Genomic DNA, 12084 nt, shown 5'->3' with positions numbered 1-12084 from the left:
CAACACATTGAGATATATAATAAAATTAATAACGATTCTATAAATCTTAGGTATATGTTAATAATACGACATGATTTTTTTAATCATGAAACTTACAAATTAACGGAAAAAGATTCGTATCCTAAATGCCGATAATTTTTCTAATGTAACAATAATACTGAAAATATATGGATAGAAATATATGTAATAAATAATAACATAATTAATGATATACAAGAGCTTTTGTCGCGCATATCGATTTTCAATAATGGATATTATAACAAATACGTTTTACGTTCATTCGAAAACAAATTATGTGTACACATAATAAAAATTGTATGAATTAAAATTATGTGTATACACATAATAAAAATGCGGAATTATTTTTGTCAGACATAATTTTAATTCATCCAATTTTTATTATGTCAAGACATAATTTTAATTCATCCAAGTTTTATTATGTCTAGACATAATTTTAATTCGTCCAATTTTTATTATGTCTAGACATAATTTTAATTCAGCGAATTTTTATTGTCATGACATAATTTTAATTCTGCCGCTAGGGAATTTTTAAATCGATTCTTATGAATCAAGCTTGAATTCGATGTCTAGGTGTCCCAGGTTGCCGATGACGAGGTCCACATAGTGCGCTTCATAGTTTTCGGTATCCAGGTGTATTAATACCTTGAATTCGATGTCCACGTGTTCCAGGTTGCCGTTGACGGATTCCAGATAGTGCGCTCCATAGTTTTCGGTGTTCAGGTGTAATAATACGTTGAATTCGATGTCTAGGTGTCCCACGTTGCCGATGACGAGGTCCACATAGTGCGCTCCGTAGTTTTCGGCATATACGTGTATTAATACCTCGAATTCGATATCTACGTGTCCTACATTCAGATTTAAAGTTATTAATACACCTAGACACCAAAAACTACAAAGCGCACTATGTGGACCTTGTCATTGGCAACCTGGAACACGTGGACATCGAATTTGAGGTATTATTACATCTAGACACCGAAAAGTACGGAGGGCGCTATCTGGACCTCGTCATCACCAACCTGGGACACCTAGACATCAATTTCAAGGTATTAATACACGTAGACACCGAAAACTACGGAGCGCACTATGTGGACGTTGTCATCGGCAACCTGGGACACCTAGACATCGAATTCAAGGTATTAAGGTGGTTTATTCGCGACTATGTGAGTCAAAATAAACCTCATTTTAAAACTTCTAATTTCATACACTTTCATAGTCGACTAAATTCATTAATGAATTTCTCAAAATGATTGTATATCACAAATCGAATAAATAATCAATAATAAAAAAGAGGCGAATGAAAATAGTCCAATTTTCTTAGCGTAGTACAGAAGAGCTTCAGATGTGGCAACGTCGCAACATTCATGTAAACAAATGGTTGCACGTGTATCGTTCGGAGCAATAAACTTAGAGGTTAATTTTATTTAAGTGCAACATTTACTTTTATATCATGAACGAACAACCGCGTTTTAACCTATGCAACTCGCGTTATGAATTCAAAGCGCGACGTTGCCACATATCCGAAGGTTTGTGATCACAGTGAGGAATGGACTGAAATCGATGTCTTTTAACTAATTTTGTGAACATTCTATACGGTTGAGATTGTTGGCTTTGGTACCATATGATTCGGAAGACACTCCTCTGTTTTTATTCTAATTTTCAACCTGATCTGTCTTTTCTATAATTTACTACCATCAATTTATCTCAAAATTACGGTCTCTCACGCGTCGTCCGCCATAAACGCAATGCTTAAGATAGGGAAAAAAGCATATTTTTAGACAATAATATCTCGGAAACTACACGGTCAATTCATTTCAAATTTAGCATGAAGATTCGTCAGTTGCTTAATTACTTTTACTGAAAAAACTGCATCGATCTGTTTTCATAGGTTATATGGACATACCACCTTAATACACGTAGACACCGAAAACTACGGAGCTCACTATCTAGACATCGTCATCGGCAACCTGGGACACGTAGACATCGCATTCAACGTACGATTACACCTGGACACCGAAAACTATGAAGCGCACTATCTGGATCCCGTCATCGGCAACCTGGGACACGTGGACATCGAATTCAACGTACGATTACACCTGGACACCGAAAACTATGAAGCGCACTATCTGGATCCTGTCATCGGCAACCTGGGAGACGTGGCAATCGAATTCAAGGTATTAATACACGTAGACACCGAAAACTACGGAGCGCACTGTGTGGACCTCGTCATCGGCAACCTGGGACACCTAGACATCGAATTCAACGTACGATTACACTTGGACACCGAAAACTATGAAGTGCACTATCTGGATCCCGTCATCGGCAACCTGGGACACGTGGACATCGAATTCAAGGTATTAATACACGTAGACACCGAAAACTACGGAGCGCACTATGTGGACCTCGTCATCGGCAACCTGGGACACGTAGACATCGAATTCAACGTATTATTACACCTAGACACCGAAAACTATGAAGCGCACTATCTGGACCTCGTTATCGGTAACCTGAGATACCTACACATCGAATTCAAGCTTGATTCATAAGAATCGACTTAAAAATTCCCTAGCGGCACTTTCTGCCAAAAGCGTAGAGAACTTTCTTTTCCGGCAGCGGTGGTAATACGATGTAAGGATACGAAATCTCTTCAGATAAACATGAAGCAGCTCCGGTAACTTAGCCGGTCAACTTCGACTTTATTAATTTTCATATTTTTTTATCGTTTGTTGGTCGTTTGTTGGTGATTGTTGGCCTAATTACAACGTTTGTTGGTTCTTAATTTTTTTTTAAATTTAAAAAGAAAAATTAGCATTAAGTTAGCCGGAAAAATTTTATTTTTAATTTCAAAAAAGCCTAATCGATGCGTAATCGTTTGCTGATAATTGTTGGTCTAATTCTAGCGTTTGTTGGTTTATTATTAGTCTTAAAAACGAAAAAAAAAACGAAAAATTATCTCACATATTAAAGTAATCGAAGATTGGTTTATTTGCCTACGACTTAAGCTTTATTTCTATCAATTTAAGGCTAACATCTATAAAACTGCCATATGAATACGGGCCTTAACATTGGCAGAAAATCGCGAAAAGATAAAGAAACATGGTGGTTCGTGGGAAGCACACACACACACACACACACACAACGGGGGAGTGCGAGGGGGGGCCTTCGGCCCCCCCCTCCCCCGCACCCACCCTGCAGGTAGGCTGCGTGGACCTCGCTTTACAACATAAAGTACATGCTAAGTTGTAAAACGAAATTATAAAGTACATGCATGGGGGAGGGTGTAGGGGAGAAAAGCCTTTCTGTTCACGTGCGCTCACGCATGTAAGCCCCCTTGCACCCCTCCATGCATGTGCTTTATAATTTCGTTTTACAACTTAGCATGTACTTTATGTTATAAAGCGAGGTCTACGCAGCCTACCGGCGGGGTGGGTTCGGGGGAGGGGGGGCCGAAGGCCCCCCCTCGCACCCCCCCGTTGTGTGTGTGTGTGTGTGCTTCCCACGAACCACCATGTTTTTTTATCTTTTCGCGATTTTCTGCCGATGTTAAGGCCCGTATTCATATGGCAGTTTTATAGATGTTAGCCTTAAATTGATAGAAATAAAGCTTAAGTCGTAGACAAATAAACCAATCTTCGATTACTTTAATATGTGAGATAATTTTTCGTTTTTTTTTCGTTTTTAAGACTAATAATAAACCAACAAACGCTAAAATTAGACCAACAATCATCAGCAAACGATTACGCATCGATTAGGCTTTTTTGAAATTAAAAATAAAATTTTTCCGGTTAACTTAATGGTAATTTTTCTTTTTAAATTAAAAAAAAAAATTAAGAACCAACAAACGTTGTAATTAGGCCAACAATCACCAACAAACGACCAACAAACGATAAAAAAATATGAAAATTAATAAAGTCGAAGTTGGGTTACCGACCGAGTAAGTATAAGGAGAAGCACGCATGTCATATACATAAATTCATTAGAAGTTTTCTGCCGTGATATCGCCTTAGGGCGACTCTGTTTTCAGACAGTTGCATGCGCAAAGTGCAATAGGGCAGAGAGAAAAGAAGGCAAGCAGAGCGGAGGAAGCGGAAGAAAGATTGTCGAATAGTTGTTGCGGCGACAATTTGGAGGTTAGGAGAGGCCCGGAGAATGCAGAAAGGACATAGGCATGAAGTAGTATAAGGAGACATGACTAGATAGTGTCGAGAAGCAAAAGATGGTCACGAAAAATGTTCCGTGTAGAGGGGAGGTTCGCTGAACGGAATAACTTGCAACATTTCGTCGCCATTTTTCCACCAATAAGTTAGAACGAGAGAAAAGTATATTTGTTTCATTCTAACTTATTGCACTTGCACTTACTTGCACTAGTTCAAAAGTGTAATGAAAACGAACAGGTTTTATATGTGCAATGTGTGAATCTGTTGTAAGTATTTCTCCATTAATTTTAATATTACATTTTAAAGCAAGTCTAATTAAATTTTTTATCATATGATGTATAAGATTTTTAAAAAATTGCAGATTTTGCTTTAGCTTTTACAACCCAAGTCACAAACTGGAAGCAAATGTGTTTCATCAAAGGAAATTTGTGAAGGTTACTGATGCAACCGCATTTGGTCAACTCGTCCCAAAAGGACTTAAAAATTGTGGCCGTATTGTGTCATCTTGTGTGACAGAGATCAAGTGCCAGCTTCGTTAAGAGGTAAGGAAGAAGAAGCTTTTATAACCTAAAATTATTTCCATGTAAATTAAATTAACTAATTATTAATATTTAACTTTGAGCAATATTTTTTTTGTTATTAATAATTAGATTTTGTATATTTTCTAAGTGCAAACACACATTAATATAAATAGTATATTTTTGCGGTATTAATATTTTCAACTTTTTACTCATAATAGATGTTTTACTTTAGATGTCTCAAGTTTAATGCTCTTAATTTTGATTACATTACAGATAAAGTAAATTCTGAAAAAATGGCCTGTTGCGTTAAAGGATGCAGCAGCAGAGGAGGCAGAAAAGGAAACGAAAAAAAAAGTTTGTTTACACCTCGTACAGTAAGTATTTATATTAAAAAAAATACTTCATTTCAAGTTTTTTCTACAGTTAGAATAAAAAACAGTGAAGCCTATAGCACACACGATGCTTTTTTGCCTGCTAAATTGCCTGCAAGCTCTTGTGCTAGCGAATTGGCAGACAAAATGATTATCAACTCTGTCTATTGATTCGCTAGCACAGGAGCCGGCAAGTAATAAAGCAGACAAAATAGCATTGTGTGCCATAAGCTTAAGAGTATATTTACTTTAAGCATATTCGTTTATTACTGACAGTTCACTGTCAGTACTGAAAATCTATAATGTGCATGACATAAACTATAGATTTACACTACTGGCAATGAACTGTCAGTAATAAACAAACATGCCTTTTACGTTATTTATTTTATTTCAAAACAAAAATTTAATTTTTTTTGTAGAATGATATGTTTATCTTATGGAAGAGCAGAAGAGCAATGGACGGCTCAGATAGATACTGTACTGGACAGAGGAAGAAATACTGAAATCTTAGCATATGTTCCATCAATTCTTAATGATCATGATTTGCATACATGTACCACTTCAGATTACGTTCTGACATATGTTGCTGGATATGTAGCAAGAAAAGGAAATAGATTTTGTAAAGATATAAACAATAAAAATTTTATTTGCGAAGAATGTTTAAAGACATTGGTTTTACAGCCAAATGATAAAATACCAGAGAGACATAAACTAATTGAAATAAAAACGAAAGGATTTGATAAATCTTTCAATAGCTTTGTTTAATTTGCTTTCAAGTCTAGAAAAAGGAGTAATAGAAGGAAGAAAATGTGGAGAAATTAATATTAACACATTATTTGAAGTAATGGAATTGATTGACGAAGAAAAAAATCCTATAACTTTCCTGGGCTGTGAAAAACATAATTATACGAATTTACTAAAAACATTATCTGTTTTTATTTAATAACACGAATGTTCTTTCTGGTCAAGCAGGCGAATAAAAATGATAATACTAAAAAAGAAAAAAGAAAATGTTCAAAATTGGTTCATTTAAATGGTCCAAATGTTTCAAATGTGGATTTTCAAATTAAAGAAACAAATGCAATTGAAACTGTGATACAAATGAATAATGGAAAAAGGCGTAAAATTGGAACAAATATTAGAAATAACTAAAATGCGTTAATATAAAACTAAAATAATAATAAAAACTTGTTTTTTGAAAACATTAATTTTTTATAATTATAATATACATATATTTAATACATATATTTTTTTGTAAGTTTAATACCAAATTAAACAAAATGTTTATTTTAGAAATTAAAGCACACAATTTTATTTTACAATACAATTATTTTATAATACAATTTGTCTAACATTTATTTAATTTCCAATTTCTTTATAAAAATCATATGTGTATATATATATATATATATATATATATATATATATATATATATATATACCTATACATAATTATATACATACACGTAAATATGTATACATAATTTACATTAAAATAACATAATATCTGATATGATACTCTTTGTATCGAACAAATATAACAATTTCAGTATCTAATATGAATTAAACTATCGAAATAAATATTTACATATTACAATTAAATTTACATTTAAGCTATCTTAATTTCACGATTGTTTCCTTTTTCTTATAATTTATCAACAATTTGTAACAATTCATTTAATTCTTCAATATTTACAATTACAATAAATTTTGAAAGAGAATGAATTTCATCATTTATATAAATATTAACCTGTCCATTTGATAAAAAAGCAATTTTTTTTTTACACTATAATCACTTTCTATTTTTTGGAAACCAAAAAACTTTTCATTTCCTCTTGAATAACTCCACTCTGTAGACGGAAGAGTTATCAACTCCAAATTATCTTGCAAATATTTAAAATATATATGTCCATCATTCTTATGTTCCATTGTGTTTTATTCTTACGTTCCTTATGTTTCTCTACTTTTATCCGGGATTTGTCTTTCTGAAATATATTTAATTATATTAATTTTAATTAAGGTAAACGTATTTAAATTATATATTTTATTTTAATTTCAACATTTATTTTTGCTTATTTATAATTATATATACTTACGCGTATTATTACTTATTTTAGTATAGACCCAATGAAAAACATTTTTATACGTTTATAAAATATTATATTTACTTATGAAACACATTTCTGATATATTTTACATTTATTACCGTATACACGTGTGATCATGTGTTTCTAACCTTTTCGTGTCTCAACAGCTGTCACAATTTCAAGATGGCGACAAAATGTTGCAAGCTATTCCGTTCAGCGAACATTCCTCTATACGGAACATTTTTCGTGACCACTTCGTGACTACGGAGTCATGTCTCCTTATACTACTTCATGGACATAGGAAATAAAAATTGGGTGTTTAAGGACACGACCGAACATCGCATCACTTTGTTCAGTAGGTGATGTTCCACGTTATAAGCTTTAAGTAGCTTTCGTGTGTCAGACCCCCGAGTACGCGTGCACGTGCACGGCGCGTGACCACGATCACGGATTTGCATGCCAGCACGGTCCCAAGCCGTCGCGCCTTCCGCACATAGGAAATAAGTAAGAAGACAGGGAGCACTGAGGGACAGAGAAAGGAGCGGATGGAGGAGAAGAAGGAGGAGAGCAAAGGGAGCAAAAATAGTGAAGAAAAGTACTAGAAAGAAAATAAAGAAACGTTTAAAGGAGGTAAGAACGCAGAGAATAGATACGCGAGGACAGCAGAACTGTCAGAAGCAAGAAACAGAGCAGGGAGCCAAGGGTCGATTGCAGACAACATAAAGAAAAGGAGAAGAGAGCAGGAGAGTGAAGAAATAAAAAAGGCCGAGAAAGAAATTATAGACAAGTTTGATAAGGAAAGAAGATTAAGTAGATCACCACCAAACAAAGTAAAAAAAGAGGAAGAGGAAAAGGAAAGCATGGAGACAGGAAAAATACTGAAGGAAATACTGACCAAATTGGAGGATCAAGAGAAAGAAAGAAAGAAAGATAAGGAGGAACTGATGAAAGAGATACAAGACCTGAGAGAAGAATACAGAAAAAGCGAAACGATATGGGAAAAGCTGAAAACCGATATAGAAAAAAGAGTAAAACAGCTGGAGGAGAGAATGGAGGAAGCGGAGAAGAGGAGAGAGGGAGGGAAGGAGTACAATGAACTGTTAAAGAAAATGAAGGAGATAGAAAGAAAAAACGAATTAGAAGAAAGGAAAAAAAGAAGAAATAATATAATAATAAAAGGAGCGGAAATTGAAGACGGAGGTGAGAGAAGAGAGAAGATCGGAAAGTTGCTAAAAGAAATCACCAAAAAAGAAGTAGAAGTGGACGAGGTACAAATAATCGGCAGACGAGAAAACAAAATGACACTAGTAAGGATGAACAGGTGGGAGGACAAGAGAGAGATAATGATAAACAGAAAGAAGATGGGGATAGAGAAAAAGATATACAAAATAAGAAGCTTCCTTCGCCAGTAAATAAATACAAAACAAAAAGTCGTGTTTGTTCGACCCGACTGGCCAAATAATAAATATATTCAAAATTCACAACGTTTCAACCGCATTTTCGGTCCTTCTCAAGTGATTCAGCTATGCATCCTCAAAACCGCGTACAAAATATCGATTACGTCGCTGACATCGTGCCCTAACCACATCATGCACACGTAAAAAGATATACATAGATGATGACATGACAGTAACGGAGAGAAAAATTCAAGGAAAATTATGGAGTATAGTGAAAGAGGAGAGGGAGAAAGAGAAAAGAGCAACATTAGGATACCAAAAAATATGGATAGACGGCCACGAAAAGAAATGGAATGAAAGCGAAGAAAAACTGGAAGATGGAAGAAGATTTCAAAGAGAACAAGAAGGAAGGGAGACTGGAAGAAAATGAGAAAATGAGAAGACTGTACGAAGGAGAAGAGGAGGAAAAAGGAGAAGAACGGAAGGAAAGAAGCGGATAGCAGAAGAGCAAAGAGGAATGACAGTAGGCTTCTGGAACATAGCGGGACTAAAAGGGAAAAATGAAGGGTTTTGGAAGGTAGTGGAAGAGTGGGACATAATAACACTCTTAGAAACATGGGTGGAAGAAAAAGAGTGGAGCAAAGTAAAAAAAATAATGCCAGAAAGATATGTATGGAAATGCCAACCAGCGACAAGAGAAAAGAAAAGAGGAAGAGCAAGAGGAGGGATAATTACCGGAGTAAGAAAAGGACTTGAAGTAGAAGGAAGAATAGAGAGAGAAGAGGAAGGAATAGTAGAAAGAATTGTAAGAACAAAAGAGGGAGAATGGAAGATTATTAGTGTATACGTAAATAATGACATTGACAAAAAAATAAGATTAATAAAAGAATATACGAACGAAGGAGGCATAGGAGAGCGAATAATAATAGGAGGCGACTTTAATGCAAGAACAGGGAAAAAAGGAGGAATTATGGACATCATTGGAGAAGAAAGAAAATCAAAAGACAAAGAAATAAATGCATAAGGAAAAAAGCTGATAGAATTTCTGGAAGAAGAAGGGCTAGGAATACTAAACGGAACTAAGGGAGATAAAGAAGGAGAGTTCACCTTTACCGGAGGGAGAGGAGAAACAGTAATAGACTATATAATAGGAAATCAGGAGCTATGGGAAAGAACAGAAGAGGTAAGAATTGGAGAGCAGATAGATTCGGACCACCAATATGTAGCACTAAAAATAGCGGAGGAAATAGAAGAAAGAAAAAGGGAGGAGAAGAAAACAAAAAAAGTAATGAACTGGTCTAAAGAAGCTGTAGAAAGATATAGAGAGAAGATCGAAGAAAAAACCATAGATGGAGTGAACCCGGAGGAGCTCATGGAAGAAATAAAAAATGCAGTAACAAGGGCGGTAAGCTGGAAAGAAATTAGAATAGACAATAAAGCGAAGAGAAAAAAATAAATGGTGGGACGGACAGTGTGTGGAACTAAGAAGAGAAGCAAAAGAGAGGCTAAGAAAGTGGAAAAAAGGGGAAGAAAAAAAAGCAGAATATATAAAGAAGAGGAAAGAATATAGGGAAATGATAAAAAAAAAAAAAGAGAAGGAAAAAGAAAGAATTATAGAAGAAGCAAGGAACGCAAAAAATGAAAAAGAGGTATGGAGATTCATAAATAGAGAAAGGAAACATAGAAAGGAAGTGAATGAAGAAATAAGCGAGGAACAATGGAACGAGCATTTTAAGAAGTTACTAGGAGGCGTAGGAACGAAGCAGGAGACGGCAAAGGAAAAACAAGAAACAGGAGATAGTTGCGAAAATCAGGAAGGAATAAGAAAAGAGGAGGTAGAAGAAGTAATAAAGGAGATGAAAAATAAAAAAGCAGCAGGAGCGGATGGAATGCCAAACGAGGTATGGACAAATAGAGGAAGCAGATTAAAGGAAGCAATATGGAAGATATGTGACATGGCATGGAGAAAAGGGGAAATGATAGAAGACTGGAGTGAAGGAATAATTGTTCCCATAGTAAAGAAAGGGGAAGGAAAAGAAGCAGGAGACTACAGAGGTGTAACACTGATGAACACGAGCTACAAAATATACGCAGCTATTTTAGCCAAACGACTAGAGAAGGAGATAGAAGAGAAGAAGCTAATACCGGAGACGCAAACAGGATTCAGGAAAGGAAAAGGAACGATAGAAAATATATACACATTAAACTATGTAATAGGAAGAGCGATTAGCAAGGAAAGAGGGAAGTTAGTAGCAACATTTATAGATCTGAAGGCAGCATTTGACTCAGTTGATAGGGAAATATTATGGAAGGTAATGGAGAAGAATGGAATAAGCAAAAGACTGAGAGCTAGAATTAAAGAGCTGTATAAAGAAACAAAAAGCGTGATCAGATGTAATGGAGAAAAAGGACCGTGCTTTTGGACAGTAAACGGAGTAAGGCAGGGATGCCCTCTGAGTGCGCTACTATTTGTATTGCTGCTGGCGGACTTGGAGGAGGTAATGAGAAAAGGGCAGGAGGGAGGGGTAGTTATAGGAGATACAAAAATATGGACGCTTGCATACGCGGATGACATAGTGGCAATTGCAGAGAGAGAAGAGGAAATGAAACAAATGATAAGGAGGTTAGAAAAATACTTCGACAAAAGGAAACTAACAGTGAATGTTGGAAAAACAAAAGTCATGAGATTCAGGAAAGGAGGAGGTAGAGCCAAAGAAGTTGAATGGAAGTGGAAAGGAGAACAAATAGAAGAAGTAAAAGAATTTTGCTACTTAGGATACATATTTCAAAGAAACGGAGGACAAGAAGCACACATAAAAGAGAGAGTAAGAAAAGCCACAGTTGCAATGAGGCAAGTATGGGGAATAGGAAAAAGAATTTTTGGAGGAGACTGGAAAAGAAGAATGAAACTCTTTGACTCGCTGGTGGCAAGTGTGGCGATGTATGGAGCAGAAGTATGGGGATGGAAAGAAAGAAAAAATATAGAGAGGATACAAGAGAGGTTTATAAGATGGACGTTAGCATTAGATTGGTGCACGCCGGGTTATATGATAAGAGAAGAGACTAAAAGAATTAAGATGAGAACAAAAGCGGCTAAAAGAGCAATGAGATACGAAGAAAAACTAGAAAACGGAGGGGGAAACGAAATAGCAAGAGCATGCTGGAAGGAAATAAAGAAGGACGTAAGGAAAGAGAAGTCAAAATGGGAAGTAGAACGTAGAAAGTTTTACGAGTGTAGAGGATATGCAGCGGAAGAGATAGAAAAGAAAAGAGAAGAAGGGTGGAGTAGCATAGAAGAGATAGAGTGTAGAGATAGAGACATACAAGTACAGGAGATAGACGAAAAGATAAGAGAATCAAAATATAATAGATGGTACAAAGAGATAGCAGAAATCGGAAGACCTGAAAGAAGAGGAAAAGAAAAATCGGTAACAAGGATAGCAAGATTCAGACTAGGAAACGAGATGCGTGGTGGGAGGTACTGGGAATCAGAAGAGAAAAGAAGTTGCAGAGTATGCGAGGCAGAGGAAGAA

At 35.6% G+C, this 12084-nt stretch overlaps 1 pseudogene; it reads left to right on the top strand.

The window, feature by feature from the left end:
• Positions 1-4475: 4475 nt before the first annotated feature.
• Positions 4476-6331, top strand: LOC139822917 (uncharacterized; annotated as a pseudogene).
• The last annotated feature ends 5753 nt before the right edge of the window (positions 6332-12084 follow it).

The sequence above is a fragment of the Temnothorax longispinosus genome, chromosome 12 (genome assembly GCF_030848805.1).
Source record: "Temnothorax longispinosus isolate EJ_2023e chromosome 12, Tlon_JGU_v1, whole genome shotgun sequence".
Classification (NCBI taxonomy): Eukaryota; Metazoa; Arthropoda; class Insecta; order Hymenoptera; family Formicidae; genus Temnothorax; species Temnothorax longispinosus.
The sequence above is the reverse complement of the archived record's forward strand: the minus strand, read 5'-3'. Positions and strand labels throughout refer to the sequence as shown.